At 34.1% G+C, this 22716-nt stretch overlaps 1 protein-coding gene across 1 annotated transcript in view; it reads right to left on the reverse strand.

Annotated features, from left to right (window-relative positions):
- Positions 1 to 1347: 1347 nt before the first annotated feature.
- LOC149795300 (inositol polyphosphate-5-phosphatase A-like) overlaps positions 1348 to 22716 on the reverse strand; it is a 143391-nt gene continuing 122022 nt past the window's right edge. The window contains exon 18 of the mRNA XM_089965029.1: positions 1348 to 17463. The gene's annotated coding sequence lies outside the window, so the exon portion shown is untranslated. The remainder of the gene's footprint in view (positions 17464 to 22716) is intronic.

Here is a 22716-nt window from a genome sequence, read left to right on the forward strand (position 1 = left end):
TAATAAACTTGTTGCATCTGATGATTAGTATGAAAATATTTAATGAAAATCTAGTAGTCATTCATAAAAGAAAGACAAACTTGAAGATGAACAAGCCAGTTTATGTTGGTATGGTAGTACTTGAGATATCACAGGTGCTAATGTTCTGATTCCACTATGATTTTGTTACAGTTAAGTGGCCTGATGCAGAATTGCTATTTACAGATACTGACTCGCTAATGTACAAGATAAAATCTGATGATATTTAAGAGCTTTATGATAGCTGTGAATTATTTGTTCTTTTAGATACTCCAAAAACCAGCGGATTTCAATGTGACAATAACAAAAAAATCGGAAAATTTAAAGATGAGACAAATTTTGTTCTATTATAGAGTTCATCAGATTGTGCAGTAAAATGTACTGTCTAAAACTAGCTGATAATAAAGTTAAAAAAATGAGCCACGGGAAGAAAAAGAAATGTGGTAGTCAGGTAATAGGATTCGATATATATAGGGCTGTGTTACACGGATTTTCTAGTTATGTAGAGATGATGGCAGTAAGATCATATTGTCATAAAATTGAAACAGATGTTATCATAAAAAACTTTCTTTGTAATTTTGATGATAAGCAATAATGTTCTGATGGCATTAATACATTCGTGTCAGGATATAAAAAGTATGATAGTATTAATTTAAGCAAAGTGGATTTTATAGTCTGAGTTTACAGTAAAATTTTATGTAAAAATATAAAATGGGACGAGTAAAATTTTGTGTGAAATAAAAACTAAAAACTAATAGTTTTGTACAAAGGGATGGTTTCTAAGCCAAACCTATTTTGTCTGCTGAATATGATTTATTTGATAGGTCCTCGAGTTATATAATCAATAATGAAATTGATGCTGTTGCCTCAACAAAGCTGTTTCTGTATTTTGTTTTGCTAGCTTAGGGTTTATGGGTTAGATTTTCTGGTTGTCCCAATACAAAATAGGGGTTTGGCTAAGAAACCCCCTTGTACAAGACTACTGCTGCAGTGAAAATGTTTGAGCAGGATTCAACTGTGTATGTCCAAGTCACTGCTTACCACATATACCGGTAATTGCTTATAACACAAGTCTAAATGCAAACATCAAGATCTGCCAGTGCATAATGCAATGTCAGATCAGGATCTATGTTTGCACCTGGACTCAACTTACCATATATACCGGTAATTGCTTATAACACAAGTCTAAATGCAAACATCAAGATCTTCCATTGCATAAGGCAATGGCAGATCAGGATCTATGTTTGCACCTGGACTTGACTTATAGGCAAGTATATGTAGCATGTCTGAGTCACTGCACCTCCTCATCAGGAAAGAAGAAAAAAAAACTTATAAAACAAGATATAATTTAATATGAGTATAGTTGTTAACAATTGATACACAAAATGAAGGTGTACACTGTAAATAAGCCTACAACAAAATGGTCATAATAAACATTATCAAAGCATTATAGTTCTGTGGTTTTGGTGACAGGTTGTAACATATGGTTTTTGAAGACAGGTAAAAAGACTACATGTTGTAATTAAGTGTACTGTAATAACTGCAAACACTAATTCTAATATGACATGATGCATCTCCTATGGACTCACGTATATATATATATATATATATATATATATATATATATATATATATATATATATATATATATATATATATATATATATATATATATATAATATAAAGATTTATTAAGTTATTTATGATGAAATGAATGATTACTTTACATGTTTCTTGACAATATCATGGTTCTAAAGCAAAAAAGGGTAGTTTTGTTTGGATTTACATACATAGACTGCAGAAGGGGCTCTATTGTTTCCATAGAAACCTATTGAGTCTGTATATTCATAGTTTGTGGCAACCACGAAATCCACACAAATTGTCATGCACTGTTGCTCCAGAGGTTGATGCATCAATAAATGTCCTCTTCATAATTTTTAAAAAGTTAAACTTAAAGCTGAAGCCGTTTTACTGCAATGTAATGATACCTGATGCAATCAAAACATGAAGACAATGGAAGGATATTAATATTCCTTCTCAGAAAATGCAAAAGATATGGTCTGTTTCAAAATGTAGCCATGACGGTAGGGGTTCTAAACATGTTAATGGACACCACAACTTTACTGATGTAAAAATGAATGATAAAACAGATTAATCTTTATCATCTATCTACACATTATGGACTATGAATATTATCTGTCATCATTTCTATCACTGACATTTTGAAACAAACTATAAGGTCTGAATGCCAGGTCAATAAATATAAATTTCCTTCCTGTGTCTTGACATTGTACTTGCTTCCATAATTATCATCAACATTTTGAAACAAGCTATAATAGTCTGAGTGACAAGTCAATGAATATAAATTTCCATGTGTATATTCAACTTTACAGCTTTGAGAAGAAGAAAAAATATACATCTAAGTGATAACTCAATATTTACATCTATAAACATAGACATCTCCGAAATGTTTAAAAACTACTGAAATAAGACGAAACATTTAACAGAAAAAGCTCTTACACAGAAATGAAAAGCTTTCAACAATATATATCACATATTAAAGCAATATCATTACATATGGAAACATTTTTTTTATACAGACTATGATAAAAATGTTGTATCAATATATGATCTGTGATACACCTTGACAGACTGTAAGAGAATACAGATCAACTGTCTTGAGATCCTCAGATTATAGATGTTTCAAAACAAGGGGTAAATCTACAATATTTGCCCCCAAAATATGGATGTAAGAATTGTCCAAACTTAGAGCTATTTTACTTAAATGTACCTGGAAAGGGAGAGGGATGAACACCTTTTCTGAGAGTGGGAGTAACACCAACAGAAAAAAAATAAAAAGGAAAGCCCTCTAGAGAAAAAAATTAATGTGTTCCATCGCGGCCAATAGATTTAAATGGAATAGTCTCTGTAAAATTAGAGCACCATGAATAGTACATTATACACCAACCCATGTTTAATCACTCTTTATCAATAACGGAAATGTTTGTGCAGAAACCATTTTTTTCTCTTTCAGAGCGATCTTGGCCATTGACCTTTTGACCCCAAAATAAATAGTCTTCTTCCGTTACCCTAAATGCAAGTCATCCACCGGGTCTGTGATGCAAAACTAGGAATACTGCATAGAAACAATTTTCCTTGTTTCAGTCTGTGAACTTGACCTTTGAACTTTTCACCCCAAAATCAATAGTCTTTTTTACCCAAAGTGACAGCCATCAACAAAGTTTGCTAACCAATGATGATGGAGAACTCAAGTTATTGAGCAGAAATCATTTTTCTTCCTTCAGTCACAGTGATCCTGACGAGCCCAAAAATGACCAGGTTCTTCCTCACCCCTAGTGCAAGCAATCTGCAACGTTTTGTAACTTACGTTGGTGGGAACTTAAATTATTGTGCGGAAACAATTTTTCTTTTCTATTTTCAGTCAGTCTGAACTTGACCTAGCTTTTGTTCCAGACCCCCTGTGCATGCTATCCATAATGTTTGGTAACTGTAGATGGTGTACAACTAGAGTGTTCAAAAACCACTTTCCTTCTTGCATTCACAGTACCCTTGTCCTTTGAGTTTTTGAGCCTAAAATCAATAGAGTTCTTCTTTACCTCAAGTGCAAGCCAGCCACAATGTCTGTTAACTACTGATAGCGGACAAATTTAATTATTGCGTGAAAACCAAACTGGTAACAGACAGATGGATAGATGAAAGAACTGATGGACAGACATCAAAACATAACACCCTACACCTAATGAAGGGCACTTAAAAAGTATAATTTCTGTATATCATAATGTGGAAATGTTACACAAATGTGAAAATACAGTTAATTTATGAAGCACTTTTTTAACCCCAACAACAAGCTCGACTTAAGTTCATTGCCTTTTTTGTGGTTGGTAAACATGAACTTGGAAAGCTACCCATTGGTCAAATATGTAAATTCATCTATAAAACATTTTTTAAATAGCTTTGGTTTGTTAAAATAAAATACAAAATTATAAGCAAATAAAAATTGTTAGACCAAGGACTATACAGCTACAAAACTTCTGCCTCGAGGAAGCTGCTCAAACTAGTTTTAACTTGCTTCATATTTCAAGCAAGTTCAAACCTTTCTGACTATTGTTCCATGGTACAAGATGGCTTGTTTGTAATCCATCCAATGAGGGTCCCCCCCCCCCAACTTAGTGCAAAACTGTTAATATGATATCATAATGGTGATGACAACATCACCTTAAAAATCATACATATATTTCACCAAGCAGACACAGGAGAAACAAAGATCTGCCCCAACTTGGTCTGATCGTAATGAGTGACCTATACAAAATAAAAGGTTGTGTGCCAGTTTCCCAAATATATTTTCCCAAGCTGTGAAAACAAAGCCTGCCGCTAATATTTGCACAATAGGTATGTTGTGGGCAATCATCTAGTGAATGAAATACAAGAAAACATGCACGTTGTGTCCGGTTGGTTATGCTACATTACTTTTCCATTATAGTCATCTACTTGCACTCTGATGGAAGATTGCTACAATATAAACTTAACAGTCATTAACTCACACACTGATGGAGGATGACTACAATACTTAGTCTATAATAGTCGTTTACTCACTACTCACTCTGATGGAAGATTGCTACAATATAAACTATAACAGTCATTAACTCACACACTGATGGAGAATGACTACAATACTTAGTCTATAATAGTCTTTTACTCACTACTCACTCGATTGAAGATTGCTACAATATAAACTATAACAGTCATTAACTCACACACTGATGGAGGATGACTACAATACTTAATCTATAATAGTCGTTTACTCACTACTCACTCTGATGGAAGATTGCTACAATATTTAGTCTATCATAGTCATTTACTCACATTGTGATGGTTGGCTATACTATTAGTCTATCATAGATGTTTACTCACACTTTGATGGAAGATTGCTACAATATTTAGCCTATTGTATTCGTTTACTCACACTTTGATGGAACATTGCTCAATTCTTAGTCTATCTTAGTCTTTACTCACTCTCTGATTGATGGAAGATTGTCAAAATAGTTTTATCATAGTCATTTACTTGCACTCGATGGAAGATGCTACAAATACCTATCATAGTTGTTTACTCACATTCTCAATGATAGAAGGTTTGAACCGAAAATTCTAATCTCAAGATTATAAAACATTCTACATTCAAACAGAATGTGTCAGAGATCATGGATTAATAGCCTTTGATAGTGATAGAAGCCAACTGTTTCTCCTCAAAGAGCCAGAGAAAAATGTCAGCCAAGTGAGGGACTGAGGCACACAAAGGGATGATGTGATGGGTTTGGAACCAGTCCCTAAACACATGACACTTTCCCTCGTAAGCCATTAGAGTGGATGGCCTTATTGCTCTCGAGATTCTCTTTGCAATCAAAGGTTTGAATTATTTGACTTGCAAGGCTGACCTGATAAGAGCCAAGCATGTAGAAGATGATAGTCCACGCAGGGATGGAACACCTTTGACCGTGGTTGCATGAGGAGATTCTGATTGGCAGGGATCTTGCTGGGTATATCTAGTGCTAGATCAAGTAGTTCGGTGACCCAGGACTTGTCCCAACTGAGAGGGGTGATCAGAATCATCTTGCAATCCTGATCCCATAACTTCTGTATTATTTTTGTTATTAGGACTGTGGGAGGGTAGGCAAAGGCCCAAAACCCCTCCCAACTGATTGACAGCGTATGCATGGCCCAGGCTTCTGAAAATTTGTGGTTCCACCTTGTTGCATAAAGACTGATCATCAGTTGTCCCCATTAGGTGCAGTCCGGACAGAGATCACTGGGTTGAGAAACCACTCTGTGTGAAGGACCTGGCCTCGCCTGGATATGGTGTTGGCCAGGACACTGAGCCTGCCAGGAATATGTCTGACGTGTACATTGATACAGAGATTGTTGCTTCAACATAGAAACTACAACACCAGGACACACAGGTTGGGTGATTTGGTGCCATCTTGTTTGAGGAGGCAAGTCACCAATGCTGAATTGTTGGACAGAATGAGGACTGTTTTGCCTGAGATTTAATCTTCCAGAAGTGAAAAGCCTTGATGATAGCCTTCATTTCTAGGATGTTGATGTGTAGAGGCCACTCCTCTGGTCCCACATGCTGCCTATGGTAGTGAAATCCAGCAACAGGTGGGCACCCCAAACGCGAGATAAAATCAATTCAAAGAAAACAAAACAAGCGATCTAAGTGGGCCTGATATCACTAACTTAGCTGAAATTACTTCCTATGCTCTTGATTGCTACATTTTGACAACAACCATTTCAGGGTTTTCTCTATATTGCATTGTCATCCATACATGTTGGCACATCAGCATTATTTATCCAATATAGAAGGGCCTTTACACCTAAACGCTTTTTACCAAATTTCAGCTAGTTCATTTAAGTGGCATTGTGTTTTTCTATTTTTAGTAATGGTGGCCATATCTGATAATGGATTGTCCTCATTTTTACAAAACTTATAGCTATTTCCGCCAGGATGTTTTTTTCTTTGTAAACTTTAGTCAACTTCTGCCTCCATTATTTATGTCCTATGACATGCAGTACAGCCTGCTGGATCTTTTCAACATCCCTGAATCTGCACTGGGTTTTGTCTTTACTAATTGGGCTGACCAATTAACATTTTCTTTTGACCTGTTTGTTAAATGATTAGATGAAACCACCAATTCTATGGCAAAAAAGTAAATCCATAATATACCAATTTACAGATTACTGTTAGGTAGTGCTTCACCAGATTTCATTATTTAATCATTAAATAAATAATCCTCTTGTGTACAAAATGTATGCACACTTGTACATCATGCATTTTTTCATATGGATCCTGAAGACACAGCATGATTTTAAAACCTGGGGGCTGCACCTGGCCATAAAAATAATCAAGGACGTAACTGACTGATCAGGTGCCTATTCAGTGGTATGTCCACTATAATGGTCAGCAAGAAAATGACTTTGCTGAATTATTCCTTTTATACTTTAGCCGTGTCTTTAAAATTCAAGCAGAGTATTATATTCATATACTTTGCATTTATTGGGTGATGTAAACAGTTCTGTTTGAATAATAAAAAATATTAGTGATATATTAAGGTCTATCTCCATAGAACCTTTACATTACTTTCTTCAAGTTTATCAATTTCAAACCACTTACTGTGAAATAAAAGCTTAAATATTAATGGAGGTTTATTTTTAGAGAGCATGCAATAGTGCTTTCATGTAAGAGTTTGTTTCAGATGATTATGTTTACTTGAAATGTCACATAATGCCTTCCAACACACACACACACTACATACAGTACTACATAAGTTACACAAACACAGCTGAATGTTGGTTCTGGCTCCATTATAAAAGTTAACTTCATTTGCTTCAACCAGCTTTTTTCTCTTGCACAGCTGGAAGTACTTGTCTCCATTGTATTTCATTCCTCTGTATTTCATTCCAAAGGGTTTAATAAAAAATTAATGCAAACTTCATGAGGGCCATTTCAACAATTAACAGACAAAAAATACTATTACATATATATATATATATATATATATATATATATATATATATATATATATATATAAATTTTTTTTCAAGCTAAGCATCAAAGCTCTGTTCAATGATGTAAAATACATCCAAGGTAAAGAATAAAATTTACATTTCATTGTTAAGGTAATGAGTATGTACACCAGTTATTCAGTTAGTACAAAAGGTATTAATTATTCACACAGAATATTCATGTATGTATAGTTACAGCACATGGCATGGTTATATACCATTCCCCATCTTGTAAAAAATATACATAAGACACAACTAATGTACTAGTTTAAAAATACACAACATACTGTCACTACGAAAAGTATGGTGCTTCTACATATTGATGTACTCTGTATCCAAAAATTTTCTCCTGCATGATGTGTGGTATTAATTAGTAGAATCCATGATGGGGCTGGCACCTAGACAAGCAAATGTCATTCAAGGGGTTTAATTATGTATATGTGTGGTTCTGACATGACAGACATGGCAACTCCTGGACTGCCACACTTTACATTGATTATTTTTCTAACCCAATTAATTGCTTATCATTTTATGAAATTCTATAAATTCATTTAAATTGCATCATAGTGCTGCAAACTGTTAACATGCAGTTTACACCATTTTTCATGAAAATGGTGTCATCAGGCTCTTAAGCTGAGTGTTATCAATTACATATATAGTAGATTGCCCAAATCTGTCAATTACATATACAGTAGATTGCCCAAATCTGTCAATTACATATACAGTAGATTGCCCAAATCTGTCAATTACATACACAGTAGATTGCCCAAATCTGTCAATTACATATACAGCAGATTGCCCAAATCTGTCAATTACATATACAGTAGATTGCCCAAATCTTTCAATTACATATACAGTAGATTGCCCAAATCTGTAAATTACATATATAGTAGATTGCCCAAGTCTGTCAATTACATATACAGTAGATTGCCCAAATCTGTCAATTACATATACAGTAGATTGCCCAAATCTGTCAATTACATATACAGTAGATTGCCCAAATCTGTCAATTACATATACAGTAGATTGCCCAAATCTGTCAATTACATATATAGTGGATTGCCCAAATCTGTTAATTACATATATAGTAAATTTCTGATATGTCAATTACATATATAGTAAATTTCTGATATCTGTCAATTACATGTAGATTGCAAAGATCTGTCCATTACATGTATAGTAGATTGCTGAAATCTGTCAATTACATATATAATAGATTGCTGAAATCTGTAAATTTTATATATAGTAAATTTCTGAAATCTCTCCATTACATATATAGTAGATTGCCCAAATCTGTCAATTACAAATATAGTAAATTTCAGATATCTGTCAATTTCACATATAGTAAATTTCTGAAATCAGTCAATTGCATGTATAGTACATTGCAAACATCTGTCCATTACATGTATAGTAGATTGCTGAAATCTGTCCATTACATATATAATAGATTGCTGAGATCTGTCCATTACATGTACAGTAGATTGCAGAAACCTGCCCATTACATGTACAGTAGATTGCTGAAATCTGTCTATTACATGTATAGCAGGATGCTGAAATCTGTTGGCATGTGCTTCTCAAGAGGAGACAAATACAAGCGACTCGAGATAGCCAACTTACAACAAGAAAAACAAGGCTTTCAATTTTCGAGATTCTTTTTTCCACATGGGTTAGAATATATGTTATGAGATATCAGGTCACAAAAGAAGTTGCTTTCAGCAGAACCTAAATTATAGTAAGACAAAAATCTTAAGGAGATATATTCCCCAAGGAAAATGTACAGCCAAAGGATATGAAAATGAACAAGATGAATATTTCATCTATTACCTTTAATTTATTTAATTTCATGTATTTAGAAGGATTACTTTAAAACATATTACATGTTTAAAAGCAATGTGTAAAATTGGACTTAGGAGTGTTTTCATATAAATTTAAATCCACTATGCCAGAGTGAATGAAATAAATTTAGGAAATAAATATAAACTTCCACATGAACAGTGGACAAATGAGAGACACTTTTTACACATATTAGAGCAACACGAATATGTATTTATTACTCATCAATCCATGCTCATCTAGAATTTACCAGTGACTTCAGTCATCACTGTGTATTTTTGAATTTCATTCGAGTTTCTGCTGCATCAGTTTGAATGTGAGCTAAAAAGAGTTACCCGAAAGCAAACATGGAACTGAGAGTTAACAACAAAAATGAGTGAAATATATGGGGTTATATGTGGTGTAATGAGTCTAGCTTTCAGATTAACTGTTTCAAAAAATTTTGAAGCTGCTGTGCAAAAAGCAAATTTTGTTTAGAAAAAACATACATAAAAACACACTTGATAGACATGGATACCCTTACACAAATCCCCAACCACCACCCCGCATGTCTGAATGAATGCTGTATGTAGAAAAATAGCAACAACAATGAATTCCAGCGGAATGTATACATATGTGTATGAAGATTCCAAAGAACATTTACAAAGGCTAAACAAACAAAAAGGCACAACTCAAAATAAAATCATCAGAACAGGATGACAGAATATGATGACCCCATGCTACAATACAGGACAAGTCATCAAACCCAATGGGATTATCATATAACAGTATATGAATTAAACATCAAAATGTGAACTAACTCTGGAATAACTTGGCAGAACATAACACAAAACTATGTCCATGTTGTCGTCATGTCAATAATGTCGGACAAGTTTCATGGCAATTCAACAACTGCTGCGGGATTAGTTGCAATACACTGTGATTATCATAAATAGTGAATGCATTTAACAATGAAAAGGGGCAGAATTTGGGAAAATGCAAAGAATGACATGTACATGATGACATCATGTCTATATGTCAGCCAAGTTTCAGCACTGTCCATGGAAAGATGTGGGATTAACTGTGCTCAAGAATTTCAGGATGTTACATCACAAACAGATGTACTAGCCTTAAACTCTATGCTCTGGCCAGATTCAAGATGTGGGCATAACAACAAAAATCACATCTGAGTGGTACAGGTATTCAGTTTGCTCAGTTGGGTGAATTTTTTTTACTCAAATGGGCTTTATTATTTTTCCTCAAATGACTCGCACCTGCCTGAGGGGAGATTTCACTATAAGCTGAACTCTGTAAATGCTATACCATCAAAGATTTCACTCATGAGATATACATTCAATAATAATTCTTGAATAAATCAATGGCTGAAATGGGAGAACTAACTTTTTCACAAATTCTAACACCAAGAGCACAAACAAATCAGCATATAAAAAACCTTGCAAATCTCCACCTAATAACCTAAAAATATAAATAAAATTGAACACCCTGCTGAAATTGTTGTTTAACTGTGATACTAACAATTGTCTCTTACAATGACCATGTAGTTATTATTAAGAATACAAAATATATTAGAAAAATAAGAATCTACACAATGTCATTGGCATAAAAGAATTCCAAATAACCATTTCTTCTACACAGCTGCAAAGTGTTGAAACTATCTCTGATATTCTTGAGTGGCACGATTTCTAAATTAACCCCTGTGGTTGCCAAATTGGATATAAAATCAGTACCATTTTCATTTAGGACAAATAAGATACAATTAGAAGACTTTTGATGAAAACTTGTGCTGACAGATCATCCATTCTGGAGAATTACTGACAAGATTTTCGTTTATGTGGCAAATGTATCTACGGTCAGATCATTCTGGTGAAACCAACTGTCAATATGACCTTCCCTTTAAGAGTAGCAGCAATAACAAGATTTCCAAGATGGCTGCAATGGTGGCCATACTAGGTGTCAGATCATGACCCTCTTCATTTAGTAACAAGTAGTCATCATACAAAGTTTCCTCATGAAAACCTGCTGTTGATATGACTTTCTATCTACAACATTTAGCTACATGATTTTGAAGATGGCCCCTGTGGCAGCCATATTTGATAACAGATTGACACAATTTTTTTTTTTTAAGGGCAACCAGACATTAACAGTCTTCCAATCAAAACCTCATGTTGATACAACTTTCTGTTCAGAAGTAGTAAAAACAAGATTTTCAAGAGGGCTGCTGTGCTGGTCATATAGGATGTCCGATTGGTACCATTTTCCTTTAGGAACTACTAGATATCACAAGTCTCTTTATAAAAATGAAATATCACGTGCTGATATTACCATCCATTCAGGCAGAGTATTTATAACAAGATTTTCATGACAGACACTGTGGTGACTGTATTGGATGTCCAAGTGGAATTATTTACATTTTGGTCTGACTAGAAAATTTAAGTCTTCTGGTGAAAACCCCATCTCGATATGACTTTCCATTCAAGAGGAGAAGCCATAACAAAATTTTCAAGATGGCAGCCATACTGCACATCAGAAGGAACATTTACCTTTAGGATAAACTAGACATAAGAAGAAGCTTTCTAAGTGAAACCCCATTTGATATTTACCATCCATCCAAGCGGAGTAGCCCTAACAAATCTCTTTAGATGTCCAATGTGACAGCCATATTAAATGTTTAAGTGGAACCAGTTTAATTTAGGACCAACTAGACACCATGAAAAATATTCTTGTCAAAACCTAATCCTGACAGGACTTTCCATTCAAAGGCATCAAAATACAAGATTTTCAAGATGGTTGCATAATATATGTCAGATTGGCACCAAAATCACTTAGGTCCAAATATACATCAAGAATTAGTCTTTTAGTGAAAATCCTTTGTTGATATGACCATTTGTTTAAGAGGAGTAATGATAAGATTTTCAAGATGGCGGCTGTCATGGCCATACTTAGGTCTGAGCAGCATTAAGGACCAACTGGACCTAGAGATGAATGTGTGTGTAATCCTCCAAAAGAGGAGTAGCAAGCTTGTGGTAACTGTCAGACAGATGACAGACAACAGGCCATCTCATAAGCTCTTCAGGTCTATGACCCATAGAACTAAAAAGATATCTTAGCAAGTGTTGTGTTTCAAAATAGTTTTACTGAGCTGAAGCAAACTTACTATTTTACTCTTTAAATAGACTGCAAATTTCTTTAACAACTGTCATTTATTCATTTCTGGTTAAACACAAAATACATATTCTTTGCAATTTTTATAATCCAATAGACATGTGCTTTTTTTAATAAGCCTATGGTTGGCAGTCAATAAATATTTCAAGATAATTACCCATCATACTTTTAATTTTCTTTTAGATTGAGAATTCAAACATATAAAGTGTCACAGGAACATATTTTTAAGTCATAAGAAAGTTGACACAGCAAACAAGAAAAAATTAGATTACCATATAAAATAGGGGTGGAACTTGTTTGAAAAATAAAATTAAACAAAATTCCATGCTGCTTTAATGATTTATATTTAACAATGACAACAAGGGCAATCAATGGCTACTTGGGGGATTCAGCAAAGAATGCAGTCTTCCTAAGACTACTGCATCAAAATATACCCGAGGAAGAGATAATGCATGTTTTTCCCAGTAGTGGGTGGGGCCTGATTCTATTTTCTTTTTTAATGCCCCAAGATAAATGTAAAAAGGGCTTATAGAGTTCATCTCATATTTGATTAGTTTCCCCAAGCATTATTAGTCATGCAACTTGGTAAGTAGATGTATTGTGGTGAATACAATGCAACCCTACCAAAATTGGGTCACTATGACCTATATCTCACACCTCAGTGACTTTGTGATGCAGCAATTTTTAGAAGAATTTTGCATTTATATCAGTGTCTTGGACACTGGTCTTATGCCATGCAACCTTGTGCATAGTGTATCACAGTAAGTAAAAAAAAACACCTACAAAGTTATAGGTGACAGTGACCTATATTTTAGTAAATCAAGTCAAGTTTTTATGATTAGTCAGTTTCTCATGTCCATGTACGCTATATGGTTGTACAACAAAGGGAGGTGGCATTGCATTTGTTTTTTAATAACAACAATCTCATTTTGGTTCAATTTCAATTCTTTTCTGTTGCTGGCAACCCTCAAAAAATGGCACCATGCTTCCTGATAAACTTAAATGGGATAGATTTTACAGACTGAAAACAATAGTGCTGTCTCTTTACAAAATAAAAACATATGTACAATTTGGTTAAGCTAAAGTCATCTTGCAAAATACAGTTAATTAGATGTGAACTTTTTGGTAAGAAAGCAAGAAAGCCATCCCCTAACTAAAAAAGAGAGACATAAAATGTACATGGGCTCTACTCTACTTTGTACAGGAAGTATAGTAGAGACAACAACAAAAAGAACAACACTGAATAACTCCATAAAATAGGACAGACCTGCCAACCCTGACGAGTCTATCTCAGTAAGGCAGTTGATTTGTTTCTGTAAGTTTGACCAGTTTTCAGTAAGGTGTAACAAAAACCATAAACTTATTGTAAAGCTAGAAAACGTAATTAAAAGTTCGTTATTTGGAACATGCAGCGACGATAAACATTTTGTTCACCTGAAAAGTTTGTAAAGTATGTGTAGACTTTATTTACCACTAGTACAGTTGCACAAATTTTAGTTCCAAACCCTATGGAGCTCAATGGCTTGTAGCTATCTCTCAACCTGGTGTAATTCTTGGAAATTCTTTTCCATTTCACATGATGACGGCAATTAAATTTTCTGCCATGAGTCATACTTACTGGCACGTGATGTCCAATAAACATAATTGTGTCCCTTCCAGCTTATATTCACAAGAATCTGAATATTTATTTTTTATTTTTCTGCGTTGATTATTTTCAAGAGGCCTATTTCCCCTTTTGTCTTAAACATGCATTGCTTGCTGGACGCCATTAAAAAAAACAATTCTATGATCAACAGCTTTATCATGCAGATGCTTCGAATGAATAAATATGTGCAGTTTAAAGCATCTGATGTGCTGCTGTAAAGTTAGTCTGGTTCCCTGACCAATTTCACTACTTCTAATATGAAAACCAGATCCAAATCAAACACAGATGAACCAATTTTCTGGATTTTTCAGCAATGATCATTTTTCTGTAGTTTTTGCTTGCATCCCGTAAGTCTGTATTTTAAGGGTAAATTTCATAAGACTTACAGCAAAATCGTAAGAGTTGGCAGGTCTGAGAGGACTTTGACAAAAATGTGTTGATACTAACATAGGGCAAATCATACATATTCATTTTTGGTTGATAATTCTCATTGGTAAAAGCACATAGAGTAAAAACTAAAATGTTAAAAATGTCATATCAGAGATAAATGAAGCATTAAATATGTGTTTCACTGTTAAATGACAACATGTAGAGATGCATTATTTACATACATATCTGGGATTTTGATCAGAACCAATAGTTTAATATTGTTAATCAGATTAAAATTGTTATGACAAGAATTTTACTGAATGCTATGACTTGCCTGCTCTGCAGAGGTCTATTCAAAATACTCAGCAAAGAATTTGGAGTTTGAAAAGAAGGTCACTGTGACCTCATTATACCTCTAATGAGAAGTACCCTCCATGATGATTACATCCATCAAGTTTTATCACTACATGAAGCAAAGTCAGAACAAACTGTGCTAAATGTGAAAATACTTGTGCCAACACCACCACCACCGTCAAGAAGTGATACCAATGTCTGATGCTTTAATGTTGGGATAATACATAGTCTGATGCGTGCACTTTTGCTGGAACTCATGAAAAGAGTTTAAGCCTGAGGGACCAAAGTATATTTCAAGTCATCTGGTAAAAGTGTCCACACATCAAACCATGCATTATAGTTTTTCTTACCCGTCAATTACTGGTACATAAATGTGTGTACACATCGAACCATGTATTGTAGTTATTTTTACATGACCAATTACTAGCACATAAACAAAAATTCAAGAATGCTATGTCTCACCTGCTCTGTTGTGGCATAATCCAAAACCCTGCATAGTCAATAAAACAAGAATTTTAAGTCACTGAGACCTTAAAAGTAGGTCATTAAGGGAATTAATATCCTTAATATAAATACACTAATAAAATTTCATGACTGCACACACACAACAATGTCTATGCAGCTGAGCTACATTCAAAAAATGTGCATACTCGATGCATGTAAAATAGGTTACTGTGACCTGCTTTTGTCTTTGATGTGTAATACTCTATTCAAGTTTCCTGACAATATACAACAATGCCTGAGATACTAAGCTACATGCAAAATCTAAATATAAGGCCAAACAATATGTTTCCAGTCAGCCAACTGTCTTTGCTTTATTGTGCCAATCCTTGCACTTTTTTCCCCAATGGTAAAAATAAAAAGTTAAAAATAATTCCTAAAATTGTCTTGTGCTTCTAATTGAGTCAATTGTATGTATGTATATATATATATATATATATATATATATATATATATATATATATATATATATATATATATATATATATATACACTAATCATTATAACATATAGTATTAAACAAAAAAAATTAAAAATGTTAAAAAATTAAAATCCTACCTACCCTAATTTTAAAACCAGTGCAATAGGAAATACATTTTTTGTTGTTGGCCTAATTGTAGGAACATAAAAGGTAGGTCACTGTGACTTAATCTGAAGATAAATACGCCCATCAATTTTTACGGCTGTACATAAAGAAGTGTCAGAGAAACTAACCTAAAAATGTACAAACGTATGTAACTGGAACATAAAAAGGAGTCACTGTGACCTACTACTGTGTTGAACAGTACCCACCAAGATGAATACACCCATTAAGTTTCACAACCGAGTCAGAGAAAGAAAGCTAAATGCAAAACATGAATCTAATCATATGTGTGTACACCATAATGACCTACTCTTTCTCATGGTGAACAGTACCCTTCACGATGAAATATGCTCATCATATTTCATGACTATACATACAAGTGTCAATGAAACTCAGCTAAATGCACAAATTTAACATAATTTCTGAAGCATGAAAAGTAAGCAACTGTGACCTTTTTTAACCTCGATGAGTAGTACCCACCATAATGAATACAACCACCAAGTTCCAGGACTGTACATATAATGTTGTCAAAAAAACTGAGCTACATTCAAAATACATACTGCTGATGCCTATGATGCCACTGGAAAAGTGATCTCTATGCAATGCCTATGCCTCACAGGTAAGACAACTGTACCCTTCAAAAGGAGATTTTAAACATACAAAAAAACGTGTATTCATGCAGCTAGCAGAACTCCATATCTGAATACAACTTAAGTCCAAAAAAGTGCATGAAGTCAAACCAGTTGGAACCAGCCATTCCAAGTTATAATCCACTGTACATATAGAGTGAAACGTTTCACAGTTTGGTATATCTTACAAATGATTCAATAAAAGCTAGTGCAATACTAAATAAAATGTTAAATCAACTGAGGTGGGATTGACAGAATCAGACTGAACTGCATTAAGCCATCAGCAATAATCATAGCAAAAATTAATGTATCACCTGTCTTAATGTATTACCAGTTTTAAAACCATGATCAGAATCACATTATTGTCTGAGCTATTATAGGATTTTTTCAAAATTAAAAAAAAATCTTAATTTCTAACAACGTTCCAAATATAACTGACATAGATTAATTTGATACACAACTTATACAAGTCAACAGTTGATCTTTTCATGTAAAATTCATTTTTTGAAAAAAATTCCAGAGAAATGACAATGTACGTAAAAATCGCATAATTGAGTATGACAAAATGAGTCGACTTTTAGTTCCTTAGCTGCACAATATGAGGGTGAACAATCAGTATGGACAATGTCATACAGAGGTCTCTCTGAACACGCGTGCGGAAGTGCCATTCTGTCGTATATGTATGTATTTGGTGGTGTCTACTTCAGAAATCTTGACCTGAGTGCTTGGAACTATCACCTCAGTGGCAGTTGGGAGCTGTGATGTATCAGGGGTGGGTGACACTGGTGCTGAAATGTTAATGAACAACATTCAATATACTGTATTTACTTGTGTATAAAGTGGGCATAACATTCCTGTAGGTAAGGCTATCAAAACACTCAAAGTTAACTTTGGACAGCTTATTCCTGATGCTTGCTAAGTCATGAGGTTCAAGTTCGGCATTAAACACTAAGGCATCTTCAGCTAAATGTTCCAGCAGATCAAGGTCCACGCATTTTTTCACTTAATGATAACGAGCAAAATGCTGGACCTGTATGTCGGACTGCATTCGCAGTCAATACAGCTTGAAACAAAGCAGTATCTTCCACTTGGCTTATATGTACAACTTTTGCAGTTTTAAGCAAAAATATTTTGTCCCTCAAAATAAGAAATAATCCACATTCCAAATTTCAACACACAGCAAACAATTGCTAAGAATCATACTGAAAAATGCATAGAGAAAAGAAGAGGCTGTAGTGGAACTGAGATTACTCATATCGTTTCATAACTAAATGAATTTGAATACAATTTTTTTATCTTTCAAACTCTTTATCCATATTACATGGCACATTTGTACAATACTGAAAAACGCATTAAGCCAGGATGCTTTCTGTCTAAGTTGGTCAACCTCTATTGTTTTTAGAAAAAGTTTTTAAACTTTTTCTCTATTTTTAGTTAAGGTATCCATTGTTGGTAGCAGACTGGCATCATTTGTGCTAATTTGAAAGATCTTGATGTCATGACACTTCCCGTTAATATTAGTCAGATTTAGTTTGGAGGTCTTTCAGAACAAGTTGCTTAAGGGTTTTCTATCTTTGTAACAGCAGCCAAATTTGATGGCAGACCAGGATCATTTGTGTAATTATAAAAAAGGCCTTCATGTCAATTTGCTTTCTATTATATTTGGTAAAATTCTGTTCAAATATTTTCTTCAAGTCATTTCAAGGATTTTCTATTTTTAGTAACAGTGTCTGTAGTGGATGATGGATCTGCATTGATTGTACAAACCTGAAAGCCCTTTAAGCAAGGACATTTTCTTTTAAATTCTATTGAGTGATTTTTGAGAAGTCATTTAAAAGTTTTCTTTCTAAACAGCAATTATATTCAACCGCTCCTGTGGCCAAGTGGTTAGAGCATCCTCCTTGGATGCGGGAGGTGGTGGCTTCGAATCCCGACCAAGTCACACCAAAGACTTATAAAATGGTACTAACAGCTGCCTCACTTGGCGCTCAGCATTAAGAGATATGCATTAGGACCGGTTGGTCTGGTGTCAGGATAATGTGACTGGGTGGGGCATCATGTTACATGTCTGAGGCATGATGCCCCATTGTTGTAAACTGCTACACTGAAGACACTGTAGTGATATGACTGCAAAATTGTTAAAGATACATTAAAAATCCAAATCACACACATACAGTTATTTTCATTGTCAAACTGATAGTGTCCCTTCATGACAAGATACTATCAGTTAAGCAGCCTTTGCAAAGAAGAGAGTTTAAGGTTTTTCATCTTTAAGTAATGGTTGCCACTTCTGATGGCAGACCAGCTTCATTTGGACAAACATGAAAGCTCTGCATACAAGGATGTTTTCTGTCGAATTTAGTCAAATTCAAGAAGTAGTTTTTAAAAAAATTCTACTTTTAGTGTGTGTGTGTGTGTAATTTGGATTTTTAACAGATTTAATGATATTAAACCATATTGCTACGATGTCTGCAGTGTTGCAGTTTACAGTCATGTCTAGCACTGGGGCATCATGATGCAGACATATAGCATCATGTCCCACCCAGTCGCATTATCCTGACACCAGACTGACCAGTCCTAACACTAACCTCTTAATGCTCAGTACCAAGCGAGGCAGCTGCTGGTACCATTTATTATATGTCTTTGGTATGACTCGGCTGTGGTTTGAACCTGTGACCTCCCACATCTGAGGCAGACACTCTAATCACCAGTCCAATGGAGTGGTCCTCATACGCTTACTTGTACCTTAAAGTTAACCTTTTGACCTTACCTAACTATAATACTGTTCAGGAAAATCAAGAATGTTACAGAGAAGACCACCCTATTATAAAACTAAAATGACACGAAAATAAATCAAAACATAATTTCAGTCATAAAATTCCTACAACGCATGATGGAATCAGTGACAATACCCATGTCATATCAGAAAATGTTACAATACGATGACATGTAGTGAGATAGTTACCACTGTACATCCAGAATCACATTATAGCAAATGCATTATAATGGGGGATAGTTGTAACAAAATGCCATAAGTGAGAGCCCACAGCCTTTGCTCTGTTTATTTTCCATGTATAATGTTAACTACACAAACTGATATATCTGACGAGCAAAAAATCTGCCTTGCACAATGGAATATCTGACGCATGCAACCATTACTTTCACCATTCTTTTTGTTGCTTTTTTTTAATTAAAAAAACAAACAAATGTCATAACAATCATGCAACATGCTAACCCTCCACAGACATGTTGATAAATTTCATTTAATACCCAAAACTCAAGGATTAGGTAAAAAGATGGCAAACTCAGGATCTCATACGAAATAAAAGTACAAACTGTACCTGTGGACAAGCTACTTAATATCCATTCTTTTCAGAATGAACTTGACACATACATGCTAAAAATTAAAAATTAAATAAAAATTAAATTAAATTATCCATATAATTACTGAGATATGTCAAGCATAAAACTGCACGAACTATTTCAGTCAAAAAATCCTTGAAAAAAAATTAAAATGACTTTACCGCATAACAAAGTAAGAGCTGTCACATAACAGAACAGCTTGACTTTATGCAAACTTATAATATTTAGCCAAGACCAAATTGTTTTTATTTCCAAAGAAATCCATGCTTGCTGGACAATATATTTAAATGTGGTTTTTTTCATAAGAGGATTTGCAAGACACTTTCTACTAAACATTCAGCAAACAGAATCAGGTTAAAGTGCAACCTAACTGAAGATAAACATGGTTACTTAGTGCACAAAACACTGATCCCAAAGAAACAACTTTCAGAAAATAAAATGAAGCATTAAATATAGGTTACAGTGATCTATTTTTAAAATGATGCTGTCATATATACCATATAATATACACATAAAGCTATATAACCCTACAAGTAACAATGCTTAAGAAACTGACCCAGATATGCAGCACAAAGTCACTGATGCGTAAATGCATGACACTGTCACTCAACAATAATGTATCCAAGGACAAAGCCATGAATACACTCAAAGCAGGACACACTAACCAAATGTAACTGAAGTACAAAGTGCAGGTTATTGTGATATACTTTTGGCAGGATGATTCAGTTTTCTCCACGATGAATCCACACATGAAACTAGAACAATTGATAAGTGAGAGTACCTGAAAAGCTGACCAAACAAAATACAGAATGGACACATGGTATGACAGAGAGATGGTCAGACAGATGAAGTTAAAACTGTATGTTCATAAACATATAGTATGGATCATATCAAAAGTGTACATCCTCTGAAAGCATGTCAATATGCTGGCTTTAAGGTAACATGAAAGGGAAAAGATAACCTGAATCTCATATAGGAAAATATTTACCAATGCACAGAACTGAATAAAAGTGCCCAGTTATATAACTAGCATTAAATTCAAACTTTAACATCAGACTTTTCAGTAAACAAGAGTTCACTAAATGAAATGATGTTCTAGTGGACAAAAATAATTTCCATTTTCTTCTGTCTTTTTATGTTTTAACTACTGATTACTCAAATAATTAATCTTTTTAACAACTGAATTTTGAAATCATTAAGGATGTATTTACCATTTTTTAAATTTAGGACCAACTAGACATCATAAGAAGTCATTACATGAGAACCTGATGTCATAATGATTATTTATTATGGCCATATTGGATGTCAGAGTGGTACCAAACAGACCCTGGGATAACTAAGCTTGTAAAATTTCATGTCAACAGTACTTAAGGAGAAGTAATTAACACCAATACATGAAATTCAAATGAATAATTCTTTCATATAAACCATGAACAATACCTTAAAAACAAAACTTCAACATGGCCTCTAAACAGAGCAATCCTTAAATGCAACTTTAACGTCAACAATTTCCCCATGAACCGCATACAACAAATCAGAACTGTGGGTTAAAAGTATTAAAACATGGTCTGTTATGCATGAATGAACATACAAGTAAGAAATTTTAATGTAACGTCAGTCATGTGAGACACAATTAAAACCTAAATGCCAACTTTGACCTGTCGTCTACACACAGAACAAACCTTCAATAACAACTGATGATTCTAAATGGGCCAGGATCACACTGTAAATGAGGGGTCTCAAACACGTAGCTCATGGGTCACATGCAGCCCACCAAGCCACATCATGTGGCCTGCAAAATGATTGGCATCACAAGGTGTCATGAGATATATTAAAGGTGGTATGACCCTTGAGCCATCAAAAATGCCCTCATGTGGACCTCAGGGTGGTTTGAGTTTGATACCCCTGCTCTAAGCTTTCCTGTGTTTCATACATCTGAACTTAGAAAAAAGATCTTATAAATGAGTCCTTTGGAAGATAAGGAATAGTAATTACAATTTATCTTCTGAAAGGTACAGAGACTAGAATAATAAAAAAAAAACTCATTTCATTCGAAAAACGTAGCTGAGAATTTAATGGAGACGCAATCAGAGATCCAAACCAAGATACATAACCTTCCATATAAAAAAGAGCATTTGTCCTTTGATATAATGAGTCCAATTCATACATTTCTCCTCAGAATCTGTCTTTGAACACAGAAAGATCATAGACAATGTCCATAATTAATACTGAAGCTAACTCAGTGGCATTCTTTGCTTAAAAGTGAAGAAGAAACTGGAAATGAAATTTCATCTTGTAGTTAACAAAAAAAACCCTTCAAAAAGGAATAAATAAAAGACTGAATCTCTATTATTTTGAGTAAGCCTCCAATAACCTAATTAGTCAGAATTATTATTTTACATCATTTCAGCTAAATTAAAATGGACTGTTAATTAGTGAATTATTTCCATTCTTGGCAGTTTCATAGGGATTAACAATGTCACAAGTTGTAAAATAAATATTCCATTCTAATGATTCCTTTAGTTTTATAAAGAAACATGAAAATTTCAATTCTTTCACTTCTCTGGAGCAAAAGAATCTGAAAATCTCAGATCTACATATGCTCTTTGGAATAAAATATCAATGATGCCCACAACATCCTCAACCAATCATTATAAGGTACATAACTGCAGTTTGAA

This window comes from Sinohyriopsis cumingii, chromosome 7 (assembly GCF_028554795.1).
Source record: "Sinohyriopsis cumingii isolate HCF-2022 chromosome 7, ASM2855479v2, whole genome shotgun sequence".
Taxonomy (NCBI): domain Eukaryota; kingdom Metazoa; phylum Mollusca; class Bivalvia; order Unionida; family Unionidae; genus Sinohyriopsis; species Sinohyriopsis cumingii.